At 36.7% G+C, this 14,165-nt stretch overlaps 1 long non-coding RNA gene across 1 annotated transcript; it reads left to right on the top strand.

The window, feature by feature from the left end:
* Nucleotides 1-226: 226 nt before the first annotated feature.
* On the top strand, nucleotides 227-2,063 carry LOC121832119 (uncharacterized). Its single transcript, XR_006075652.2, has 2 exons — nucleotides 227-733; nucleotides 1,950-2,063. It is a non-coding gene; the product is annotated as an uncharacterized LOC121832119 (long non-coding RNA).
* The last annotated feature ends 12,102 nt before the right edge of the window (nucleotides 2,064-14,165 follow it).

The raw sequence follows: 14,165 nt of genomic DNA, 5'->3' as shown, positions 1-14,165 counted from the left end.
CAACTATAATTTTCTAAGCATATGGTTCAAATGTGTGTGCCATTTGTGTGGATTACTGGACTTGAGACAATATTTGTTTCATTTTTTTCTTCTAAAATATTATGCAGATACTGTTTTGGGTTTGTGGCTAGTCTACTATATGCCACTTACCCTTTTAAACCTTGATAACATGGTCATTGATCCTGGGATTCCATGATGATGTCATAATCTTCTGAATGGGCTCAATGGTCTGTATCTTTGAGTGTGTCTGCCTATAACCAGGCACAGTCGTGGACTAAAATGTAAAGAAAATGCTCTAGTTTGAAAATAAAGAATTGTCTCTTATTCACAAGGATGTTCCTAGATGAAGGGCTTGATCACAGTGCTTATGAATGAGTCTCAAATTGAAATAAAGCACCAGCAGTCCAGCATGGATAGTCAGAAGACTAACTGTGAGTCAGACATTCAGCTCCACCAGGTTTTTCACTCTTCTAAGGAATTAGAGAGCAGATAGGGAATTTGAAAAACAAAGTTTAATTGAACTATAAAAGATGTTTTGATAATGATAATGGTAGCCAATAACTGACTCTACAATCTACTGACTCTATATTGCTAGTAAGTCATTTTAAAAAGAAGAAGCTTCCAGAAAAATGGTTTCCTAAAGCCACAGAAGCCGAGATGTTAGCATAAGGATTCAAATTGTGGCTGTTTCAGGACTTCTTGTGAATTCCAGTTCTCAGGAGAATCTGGAAAGGTAAAATGTTAATCTCATTTCTGTTTTCTTTTCTTTCTTTCTTTCTTTTTTCCTTTTTGGTTGTTTGAGACAGGGCTTCTTTGTGCAGCCTTGGCTGTCCTGGTACTTGCTCTATAGACCAGGCTGGCCTAGAACTCACAGAGATCCACCTGCCTCTGTCTCCTGAGTGATGTGATTAAAGGTGTGTGCCATTACCACCTGGCTTCATTTCTGTTTCTTACTTGAAATGAACATCCTGCAAATTTTAGAAGAAGGAACCACTAACATGATCTGTATGCCAGATTTCGAGGCACCGTGATTGCTAAAATTGTGAGCTACAAAGCAGGTTAATTGGGACTTTATAAAACATGTTAATATGTGAGGGAACCAGGAAAAGCCTAGGGATAAAGTGGATTGTGAGTAAGTATGCTAAGTGCAGGGCCTCCAATGAGAATCTGACTTCCTTAGGAAAATGGATCTTCAGAGACTAACTTCTTTCTGGTCACATCTGCTGGTTGTTGTCTTCCAAAGATCATTATCCTCTCCTGTCAATATTAAAAGACCTAGCTGGAATTGCATGCTTATTATCATTACGCTCATTGTGCCTGCATGGTAGCCATTGCATATAGCATCAGCACAAGGGGGGTGTGTGAGGAGTGGCATTGAAAGTATTGAAAGTTCTAGGGGTGAATTTGTGGGTTTCCCTTGGTGTAGTTTTAACTGTATCCTATTGAAAACTGACATAGTGAATTTGACAACTGAGTGAAAGAAAATATGAAGAAGAAAACAATGTACCTACCCCAATCTTGCTAGTTGTGAGTGTATTAAGAACTAACACTGTCCTATTTTTCTTCCATTCTTAGCAATCTTTATAATATGGCTTGTTATGAATTTTAAAATAAATAGGAAGCCTAGAGTATGAAAGGAAAAGCAAAGAAGGGCATCAAAATTACTCCGTAAACCAGCAGTTCTCAACTTGTGGTTTGAGACCCCTTCGTGGGGGTCACATATCGGATATCCTGCATATCAGATATTTACATTATGATTCATAACTGTAGAAAATTACAGTTATGAAGTAGCAGTGAAAAAATTTTATGGTTGGAGGTCATTATAGCATGAGGAGCTGTATTAAAGGGCCACAGCACCCTCTAAATCAATTTTCACATATTTATATGGTTCTTATTACTACTTAGGTTATGATCAATCATACTTTTTTTTAAATCCCTCTCTCTTACAGACCGTCAATGCCATGTTCGTTCTGATGCTGGAGAAGACCTGAATAACAGATGTTATGCTCCTATTGTGGCAAGCATTTGAAAATTACAGAGGCTGAGATATGGCATAAGCAAAATAGTCTCCTGTCCTTTTATGTGGGAACAAGAGTCAAAAAAAGGACATCTTTGGGCATCACTCATAGGCTTCTCTGTTTATAGTCCTAGGCCTGTCTAAAACTGAGGAAGAGCGAAGAGACTGGATTAGAAACTTGATTCTGTAACTGTCATATATCCAGAAACAAATTAAGCCATAGGACCCAGGTGCATAAGAATTTTAAAATCTCTTGACTACAAGTAAATGGAGTAATAGAAGTCAGCAAGCATGATGCTTTAACCTGTCCCAAATCTTTAACCAGGGAACAAAGGAGAAGCAGCTATTTAAGAGGGTGCTTTGTGTTAGTAAGTTTATTAAATAGAAAGACTGGCAATCCCTGGTAAAAGAAGACTGTCCATCCAATTAAATTACAGAATATTAAAAAGGTCAAAGCAATATAGAAGTCCTCTAATTCACAGAAAACAGTAAAATTCTGATTTCTCATACTCCTGACAAAAGATTGCAATTGCAATTTGAAAAGGGTAAAATATTTATCTAGTCCTTTGACAAAGATGGAAATGAGGATGTGACTGGTCATGAATGTAACCTCACAAACATAACCTCACAAAAGTAATGTGAAGAATAATCTTTTTAAAGGCTGAACTGATACACTGTGTCTTTGTCTTTGAGAGGAGGATCCCAGATGATGGTTCTAACAAGAATCATTGACTTTACCCTGTTAATATATGTTTAGTCATTACACCCTTCTGTCTAGCATCCTATTACTTACAAAGTCTCCGTGAGTTTCAATAGCACATGAGCATTCACTCCTCATCAGTGTGTACTGTGGAACAAACTGTGGTTTCCTGTTACTATGTAGTTCTCATAGTGTGTGGTTTAAGACATCCAAGAATGGGAGCCCTGCCTTTGCATCAAATCGTCTAAAGGATGTGAAGCATAAACTGCAGCATGTGCACAATAATGCTGTGGCTTTGTTTGTAATAAACATTTAAAATGACCGACTTTCTCATAAATACACTAAGTGGGATGATCTATGAGATTTCTAATTTATTCTTGTTTAAAATTTAACCATGCTTTTTTAAAGCATATCAATTTTGTTAATACCATGTAATTAAAACATGTCAGTGCACAGCAAGTTTTAGTCTAAATTAATGACTATGAGAATTATTTTAATTAAATAACCAATTATAGAAAAATCGCAAGCATGAGAGCTGACATTTAAATGAATTTCATTTAAATTGCTTCTTAACATTGTCCCATCTAGGACACTAATGCAAAATGAACTATTGTATCAACTTAGATTATCACTATTTTTGTATGCACATAATGTATTCACATTCAATCACTGGAACAGAGCAGAATATTTGGTATTGATCTAAAACTTCTATTAATAAAAACCCAACAGAATGAGCTCAAGTAAAAACAAACCATCTTTCTTTCTTTCTTCTTCTTCTTTTTTTAATATGTGCTGATGAATGCCATTGTAACTCTCACAGAGAGCAGGCTTGTGCATTGGGGAATCAGGGGACTTGAGACTCCATTTTTAAGTGCTTCTACATAGATGACTTCAGTGCCTTGCACATAGTGGGACTCTGTAAATGCTACCTCTTAGGGAGAGTATACATAAATATTTCTTTGTTTTCTTTTCTCAAATGTGCTCATGTGGCATATGGCACTTGGACAATTCAAGTCCCTAATGAGAGGAAGAGGTCACATATTCTATGACAGTACAGCTGGATAGCAGTCCAGATGCTTGTTTTTTTGTGTTGTATAAACACTACAATGCCATTTCCTCAACATAAATGGCTTACTGCTACCTAATGTTTTAAGGCAGTCATTCCTCCACAAATGAGTCAAGATTTTTTAAAAGTAACTAATTTATTATAGCTTTCTTCACTAGAACCCCTTGACTTTATAAAGCCATTTCTTAGAGAAGAATACATGAAAAAAAAACCAGACAAATTTATCCCAATAATGCTTTATTTACTGCAAAATACAAGCACAGAAGGAACTATAGAAAGAGCTAAAGCTTCTTCCATAGGTTAAGTGAAGTTGAACACATTTAAATTTATTGTAAAACTTATCAGTAAGAGTATAATGAAGGTGTTTTAGCCAGACACTCAAATACTCTTTTGTTTGCTGTTATATGGTGTGGCTGGATACAGAACATACGATTCAAAGTGGATCATTGTTCTTTTTAAGTTGATTTTTCTAAAATGGGTTTTATACACTGGGTTAAGTGAAATCATACTTAGTAGTATGCAACCTGAAATGAAAGGAGCTTTCTACTTATCAGCTGGAACACATCAGAAGCTTATTTATCTTTGACTAGTTAATTATTCTTTTTGGCGAATGCTCCAGTGTGTGTTTAATAATTGTGTCCCTATTTGTACACTTCACTTCTTTATCATCACAAAATATTTAACATCAGAAAAAATAGGATTTTTTTCTACACATTTCCACTTGCTATCTCTTTAAAAAGAAAAAGGGAAAGAAAAGGCTACTGCATTTGTTGTTCATTGATTAACCAGTAATGTTATGTATAAATAATGTATCTGACAGTATGGCAGCCCACTTGGGACATTATGCCATTTACTACAAAATAGGATGCAACATACAACTGAGCAGTGAGAACAAATTAAACATCTTTCCTTGGTAACTTTAGCATTTTTATTAGGTGATAAACATCACAGTGAGAGGAAAGCAGATGTAGTTATTTCAGTAATATTAACCTTAATCGAAAGCTAACTTGACATAGAGTGTAATACTTTTGCATTATAAAATTTGGCCAATAACAATGGAAACCAAATTTTCCAAGGTCATTATGAGATGCTATCTCTAGAAATTAATGACTGTCCTGTGTAAAATTTCATCTATAACTACTGAATTTTGTTATTAATATTGATGAAAAAATTAAGCATAAATCTAGAGACTTATAAGTATGAAAAATGCCCAAGTATTTTTAGTGTTGTGTTTTTCTTGCCTTACAAAGCATGTCTGGTAGTGCACTTGACTCTGAGTGAAATTTGTTCTTTGAAAGCTGAATGTATACAATCTCCAAACTCCTATTCAGAAGCAACTGTGGAGTGAATAAAATTAAGGACAGCTATGGATGTAATTAACAACCAACATTCATTCTCACTTTTTACTTATTTTATTCCATCATTTATGCATAGAGATGCAGGCATAAAAATGCAGTCCTTAAAGAAAATAACAATTGACACTTGGGTGGTCAAAAGCGACCGTAACGGTGGATTTAATACATATGTCTGTCCTCCCTTCTTCCCGTGCCCTCTCCCTTTCTTCTTACTATTAAAAATATTGTGTTTTTATATGGTGTCAGACCCTGTGTTTGGAGCTTCAGCATGCAGCAGTAAACAAAACAAGACTCTTCTGAAAATCATTCTTATATTATAATAGGGAGTAACATCAAATATAAACAGTGGTAGTGTTATAAGGACAAAAAAAAGGTGAAGACTGTAGATGGAGGTAAAGATGGAGGAGTGGGTGGTTGTTAAAGTCATTGGCAGGGTAGCCTTCATTGAGAAAGGGCTATTTGAAGGACTGAAGGGGGTAAGAACTTGGCTTTATCTGAGAGGAAGGGGAATAGGGCAGAGGAAACAACAATACAAGGTGCCTGAATTCTGATTCTGCCTGTTAATGTTCTAGGAGCTCTAAATAAGGCAGAGCTGGTGGAGCAAGGAAGTGAGGGCAGAGGGGAATCCTTAGAATTGCTGAGATGTCAAGTCACATAGGGCACAATTGAGCATTACAAGGAAGCAGGCCTTTGTAAGGAAAGGGAAACCACCACAGGGTGACAAGTATGGAGAGATGCAAGGTCTGAGGTCATAAGAGCATTCTGACTTTGACATTGGAAGCTCACTAGAGGAGATCAAGGTTATATTCATCTTTCCAGGCCACCATAGCAGAATACTGGAAACTGAGTGGCTTACCCCATAGTTTTGAAGGCTAGAAATCAAAGACCACATGCTTTGATGAGGTTGCTTCCTGGTGAAGTCTCTCTATGGTTCGTGTGTGTCCTCCCATGGCCTTTCTTCTGTGTGCATACCACCAGAATCTTTTTACCCAGCAGAATTCCACTTCTGCTTGATTGTAGCACCATCCTAGGGCCTACTTGACCTTATTTACCTTTAAAAAAGCCCCATCTTAAGTAAAGGCATACTGGTGGTTCAAGCTTCAGCATATGATTTTGGCAGGGACACAAACCTGTCCATAATGATAAGTTTGAAAAATGATGCTGACTGTAATACTATCACAGCAAATCAAGAAAGAAATGATGATAATGGAAATGGTGAAAAGTGATAAACTCTAGAAGTATTTTAATGATAAATATTAATTTCCTGACTCATTGGATAAGGTATATATGATAAAGCTAAGAACAAACTAACTCAAAGGTCTTTGGCCTGAGTAACTAGAAGAATGGAGTTGCCATAATTTGAGATGGATTTAGTTGCTAAGGGAGTATATTTGGGGGCAAAAAGCCATTAAAGGATCATAATTAGACATATGGAACTAGATATTTCTGTTAAATAGACTAGTATATATGTCAAGGAAACAGGTGGACATGTCAATCTAATGATATGTGTAGGTTAGGCATGGGGATTTGGAAGTGTTTGACATTTAGAAACAATAGATAAGTAAGAAAACACTAAAATGGAGTAATGTTTGAAAATGATAAAAGGATGACTCTAAATTCCTGTGGTCTATATTCTAAGAGGAAAGAAGAATTGGCAAAGGGCAAGGGAACACAGTAAAGAAAAAGACAGATAAAAAGTGCTGGAAGCCAACTGGAAATTACATATTAAAGAAGAGAGAGGGTTTGGTGAAGCAACCAAAGGATATACTCACATGGCCTTGCACCAGACCAGTTCTATTAAATAAAAGTCAAATTAGAGAGACTGAGAGGTGAGAGATCAGACATAAAACCATAGAACTTCTTTTGAAGAGTCTTTTCCTTGAATCTGAGAAGTGCAGTGGCTGATGAGGACATAGGGTATTGATAGAAGGTTGTAGTTTTAGAGCAAGAGAAATTGCATCAGGTTTTTATTCTGATAGACAGGATCGGGTAATAGATGGAACATTATTGATGATGACTGTTCTGGATGATGTGAAAAGAGTGGATGTAGAAACGGGAGTTGAGTTCACTCTAGATAGGAGCAAAAGTGGGTTTGCATATGCAACCAGCAGAAAATCAGAGCTTGTCTACACAGAGGCTGGGGGGCTGGTAATGTTATTAAATCAAATAAGCTTTTTTTTCCCTCATTGATTCAGCTTTCTCACAAAGTATGACAAGATAAATACATATTCTAGTTCTACTCAAAGATGTTTTTGAAGTACATATTCTAGCTCCAAGAATACTTAGTTTTTTAGGCCTTGGAGCCTAGAAAGGTCTGCAGGTGTTGACTGGGTGAAGAAGTGTTGACCACTGTGGTAAGAGAGGTGAACCTGTAGAGGAGAGCATGCCTGTAGAGTGGATAGTGTCTTAGAGTTGCATAGCAGATTGCTGTTCACCAAAAACTGTTTTATGTATTTCATCATTTTGTACTGATGGGAAGCTATTACTACTGTGAATCATCATTGTTATTGAAGTGATAATGGTTCCCATGTCCAATACAATCTGATAGCTCCAGGAGTTTCATGTGTCAGCAAGTTTCATGACAAAGGCAAAAAGACTACCAGAAGACATTTGAAAGGCATCTTCAGGAGACACTGCTGAGCAACTGAACTCCTGGCCACATGACTCTAGAGCCTGGGACGTCACTAAGTTTTGACAGTTTGAGCAGTAATGGGATGTGACTCACGTGACTTCTGATGGTGGGATTCAGCTGCAGAGGTAATTGATTCAAACAGACCACTTTCCATGTGTTTATTGTTTTTTTAATATTTTCTCATTGTCCCTGTATGAGTCACTTTTTCTCATGATTGTGACAAAATCCTTGACACATACAAAGTAAGGAAGGAAAGAGGCTTTTTTGGGGCTTCAACTTGAGGGCACAGTCTGCCATAGTGGAGAAGTCTAGACAATAGGAGCTTGAGGCAGCTGGTTGCATTGTATCCATAGCCAAGAAGCAGAGAGAGATGAATGGTAGAGCTCAGCTCCCTTTCTTCTTATTCAGCCAAGGACAGCAGTCTATGGGATGCCAGATAAAGATCACAGAGAGTCTTCCCTTCTTGGTTTACCAAGTCTAGAAACTCCATTATACATACGCCCAGTGTTTCAACCCCTAGGTGATTCTAGATCTAGTCAAATTGACAATATTACTATCACAGTCACCTTCTAAAATGTCTTAATTTAAAAAGAAAATAGTTACAGTCACTGCAATGTAGAAGGAATAAATATTAATAACAATCTATAAAATAGCTTGAGGGAAAATAACTCAATGCATTGATTCACAGTATGAAAGAATTTTCCCCTTTGGAGTAGCTGGTCTATTCTTTGCACTTGGCTAGGATTTGTTCTGTCATTGATAATATTGTTTTACTGTCCATTACCAAATACTAAGAAATCCTATTTGTAGCCGGGCAGTAGTGGTGCATGCCTTTAATCCCAACCCTCGGGAGGCAGAGGCAGGCAGATCTCTGTGACTTCGAGGCCAGCCTGGGCTACCAAGTGAGTTCCAGGGAAAGGTGCAAAGCTACACAGAGAAACCCTGTCTCAAGAAACAAAACAAAACCAAAAAAAAATCCCATTTGTGACACTCAACAGTGTGTAATATATATTAGCATTATTATGTTCTCTAATATTTGAATCCTTAGTAGCTAGGATAGCCAGGTGCAGAAATGCCCGTACCTGACATGTGCAGCACTGAACTGCCTAAGTATGGCTACAAGAAGGAGTCCAAAAATCATTATTCTTAAACATCTTACAGATAATGACCTGAAGTTCTAGAAGGAGGTGAAAAGCTGCCAACTGGCAGTTGTAAGTAAAGCCTTGAGATTTGTAAGCTAGTGTTATATTTTCATATAGTGAGTCTGAGTATTAATCCAAACCATTGTGCTTCCTGTAAAAAACAAGCAAACAAACAAATAAAAGACTCAGAAAGCAATGCTTGGAAAGATACATCTAACTTAAATTGAACTTAAATGTGAAATTCACAGAGTCAGAAAGTGCAATGGTGATTACTTCTGTTACTGAATACATTCATGCAAAATTTCCTAACTGCTACAGTACACACCTACAAAGGTAAGTAACTACATTGAGTAAAAGATATGTTCACTGGCTTAACTGTGGTGATCAAAACCATAATACATTTCACCAAATTATCAAGTTGCATATACTAGATGCATACAATGAAAATTAAAACAGAAGTAAATTATATTTACAATACTGTTGGTAACATGATAATATTGTATATTTAACAACTTTGTTCTCCTTATCCTTCTGTGATATGATCTTGGCAGAAAAAGATACCTTTTATCATTACTTCTCTTATTGCTGTGAAAAAACACCATGATCAAGGTAACTTAGAAGTGAAAACATTTATTGGGACTCATGGTTCCAGAGGGTCAGAATCTGTGATCATGGAGCGGAGCATGGCAGTAGTCAGGAAGGCATGGCACTGGGCCAGTAGCTGAGAGCTTACATCCTCATCCAAGACAAGAGGAAAGAGCAAGAGAAAGCTGACTGGGAATGGTGGGCTTTTGAGACCTAAAAGCCCACCCTCATTAACACACCTCCTTCAACAAGGCCACACCCCTTAAGTCTTCCCAAACAATTTCAACAAACTGGGGACCAAACATTTAAATATATGAGCCTATGGAGGCCATTCTCATTTAAACCACCACAATGAACAAAATAGTAATGCATGTATCTGTGGAGAGAAGGGCTAGATATTTTAATATCTTTGTAATCAAACTCATAGTCAATGTGTTGAACCCAAAATAATATTTTAAACCATGTGAATAGTAAAATTGGCCTCAAGCCACATGATCACATCATTAGATGCAGAAAAGGCCTTTGACAAAATCAAACATGCCTTCATGACAAAAGTCCTGGAGAGACTCAGAATATGAGGGGCATACCTCAACATAATAAAGGCAACTTATAGCAAACACACAGCCAACATTAATCTAAATGGAGAAAAACTCCAACCATCTCCACTTAAATCTGGCCTCTTTAAATGTAAGAAAGATATTTCTTTTACAAACCAGAGTGCAGTTCTGAATTAATTCTTCTTTGTATTGTTTTTACATACATATTTATTTTTGTGTTATCTATCTGCAAAGCTAGACAGTTTTAAAGGAGATGGAGAATTATCAACAAATTAAATCATTCTTACACGTAACTTCTTTGCCGTTAACCATTTCTACTGGAATTACATATTTTAGAAAGTTAAAGTACTGATAGAGAAGAGCCTCCAGGTAAGACACAGCAGACCAATGAAACTGGTATGAAGTCATGGGCATGTTCATACAGAACATCTTTAGAATGGACACGCTGACATAAACATAGCACAGTATTCTTTTTGTAGATGAAGCAGAATTTTATGTTTTTACCATCATTCCAACATTCTACCTTGCATTCCATTCATGACTTATCAACAATTGACAGAATTTAACGTATGCTCCCCATACATATGTCATACACGTACCTGATGTGGCTTGTTCATGACATGCTGTAGTTTCAAATTCTACCACTTGATGGCAGTTACAGTAAAACTCAAGGGAGGGACAAGGGAAATCCCCAAGTGCACAGCAAAGCCCCTGGAGCTGTGGCCTCATCCTTCACATCAGCTATTCAGAATTAAGGGGCCAGCTAAACAGCGTGGAAATGCTAGGGTGAAGCTGTTTGCTTGTGAGGGGAGAAGACAAGAAGAGAAATGCAGAGGCAAGGTGGGAAATACGATAGAATTAAGAGGACTAGCCCTAGAATTCAGCTATGTGTCATGATAAAATATCCATAGTGAAATAACCAGCATTAGATATTATTAGACATTCTGATTCTAAGTTTTCTGATGGAGCAGCCATATAGAGATGGGAAACAATTTAGCCTTCACACACACACAAACACACACACACACACACACACACACACACACACACACACACATTGTGATACCTACATACAACTATAACTATATTACACTTTTAAAAAAAAATGAATGCTGTAAGGTCAAAGTGTTTAAAAGTATTAGGTTTTTTTTTTTTTTTTTTGGCTGTATAGCAATACTGACTTCTCAACCATCCCACATATATGCAAATAGAAATGGGTGTTTTGTTATCTAAAACCGAGAATCAGAAAAAACGAGTTAGCCTGTCCAGCATAAAATGAACATGTGGGCCCTATCTTTAAAAAAGCAGGGTGATTATGAAGATATTAAAATATAAAGTGTTTTTCTTTACTCAAGTTTCTCTTGATTTATTGTTGATATTTTAAGTTTGTTATTTTATATTGAAGAAATATCACATTAAAAATTTGAATTGTTATATACATTGACCATTTAGTCTTATATTGTACATTCTCAGTTTTTTAAATACAAATATAAAAGCATTTCTACCTACATACTGATGAACCAAAAAATCTGTGCAACCAATTTATTTTGAGGCCTATACATATGCGTACTTTCTTCTTGCCAGTAAAATGGGAAAACTGTGCAGAACTCATTAAACCATATTTTCATGTTTTTATTTTAACATGCATACATTTTTCTAAGTGGCTTACAAGTAGGGATGGGTTGAAATGTAAAGGGACTATGGATTCCTTACCAACTTTTTCTTTCCTTTTTAGTCACCATGTTCAGCAGACATTAGTATAGAGAACAAAGATGGATACAAAAATATACAGGGTTCTTTAATCCTTTATATCTCATAATATGTTCTTTGTGGTCCTTTCTGTAAATGAAGCTCATCCTGATTTAAATGGATGGTGTCACGCATTGAACAAGCCCCCATTTTCTCACTAGGTGACATAGCAACCTCTTTGCACTTGCTTTTAGTCTTGTTGAGCTCCCATACATTGCCAGGTAATGGAATTCAGGGCTGATGGGGTATTGAGAGGACGGCATCAGATTGTACGAAGAGCTACACAGACGTCTCAGTAAGGTGCTTGGTAAAAGCATGGGACTTTGAATTCGGTCTCCAGAACCAACAGTAAAACTACCTAGCACAAAGATGCATACTTGTAATTCAAACACTGAGGTGACAGAGACAGGCTCACAGGCCTGCCAGCCTTGGCTTATGTGGTAATCTCTAAACCAGTAATGGAGCTGTTCTTGAACAAGACGTAGGATGGCCCCTGAAAAACTACACTTGAGGTTGATTAAGGCTTTGACATGCATGCGCACACATGTGCCTTTTGACAGGCATGTGCATACTGTGTTCCCCGCCCAGATACAAACAATGATAGATTTCTTTTCTTTGTTCATTCAGCTCATTGTCTTTAGACATTAGACTTCAACCTACGACACCAGTTCAGAGATAACATAATTGAAAATTTCATGGGAAATAACAGAGCCTTAGGCTAAGCATTGCACACTTCTGAGCACAGGGTGTTAGCTGAGTAGAGTTTACAGCTATGTAGACTTTGTGACATGGACCTTGTTAATAGTGTTCAATTATTTGAAGTCCACCTGAGGGACACACACCGGTACATTTAATAACCAAGTGGCTGCTATAAATAGAGTACACTGACGAGCCTCAAAATCTTTCCTCCATTTTGTTGAAAGCCAAGGATTAGAATTGATTTTGTGAAGGCTTTCTATAAAAACTACTGAAAACAATTGCCTTTCTGGAGGCACATACAAATGCAATAGGCCCAGTTATCCTCCTGGTTGGTACCTTGGCAGACTTCACACCTGGGATGATGGAGAGAAGCAAGGCCAATGAGAAGTTGGCCTACTTTTGTAAAGCTAGCTGATGAAAGGGGAGGTGGTGGCAAGGATGTGGTTCTCCATCAACACACCCACAATGAGACAATTATAGAAAGCACTGTGCATAAGAGTACAATCTAGAGATTGATTCTTAATCCATGCTTAAGGTACATACACTTGGGTACACATTAGAAAGACCTTGCATGATTCCAAGGTAACTAGAGGTTTGGTCCAGAGAATAAAATAGCTCTATTATTCATCAAAAGTCAATTTGAATGAAATTTAAGTTGCACTAATTTTGTACAAGGTTGTTAATAAAACATTCCTGATTTGATCAGAAAACTCGAGTACAATGAATCCTTACAGAAGGAACTAAATATTGTCTTTTAGATAAGAAATAATGCATATTCTGGGATTTTATTCTTATGATGTAACACAAGAGAATGTGGATAAGGAATTTAGATGTCTATTGAACTCTCAGAAAGGAAATTTCTATTTTTCTTGGCTTAACAATATAAATGTGTTTCCTTTATCTTTCAGGTTGGAATTGTTTTTTTAATTGAGCACATTTTTCCATATAGTTCATCTGATTTTTAATAAAACATGCTTAATTTATAATAGATGTGTTTTTATATATTTCTCAATCTTCTTTACACATGCATACTTTTAGTCTTTTCTGGGCTTGATCAGCAATTTCTATAAAGACTTTTTCAGAAGGTGATTTAGAATATCCCTTGTATTTTACTTCATAACCCTTCTGGAAGACGAATGTTGAGGTTTTTCATTGTATAGCCTCTTTATTTAAAAGAAGAGATTATAGAATAGAGGCAAATAACAAACAAAACATATTAAGATACTGTGGAAACACACACAAGGTCTACAAAGGCTCAAGCCAGATGGGGTCCCAGTGCTTAGAGGGGGAAGTGAACACAGGATCCAGCTCCCAATCAGGAAGCTACCTGCAATTGACACTCACTTGGAAAGGAAAGAAAAAAATAGTTTTCTCAATGAAATCTCATTGGATATATTAATCACATTCAAGGGTAGGCTCCATGTCCAGCAGTAGATAGCCAATACTAAACAAACTCAACGATACTTTTATAGCTTTTTTTGCCTTCATATTGCTTTGTTTGGGCATTTTTTTGTCTCACTGGTCATTTGTTTGTATATTATGGTTTCTGGTTTTGTGTTTACATAGTGTATGTATGTCTCTTGTGTTTTTGTATCTTTTTTATTCTGGTTTGTTGGTTTATTGGTCTTTTGTTTTTACAAAGCCTCTTTGCTTTATATAGAAC

The sequence above is a fragment of the Peromyscus maniculatus genome, chromosome 9 (genome assembly GCF_049852395.1).
Source record: "Peromyscus maniculatus bairdii isolate BWxNUB_F1_BW_parent chromosome 9, HU_Pman_BW_mat_3.1, whole genome shotgun sequence".
Classification (NCBI taxonomy): domain Eukaryota; kingdom Metazoa; phylum Chordata; class Mammalia; order Rodentia; family Cricetidae; genus Peromyscus; species Peromyscus maniculatus.
Note: the sequence above shows the minus strand (reverse complement) of the source record. Positions and strands in the feature narration are given on the sequence as shown.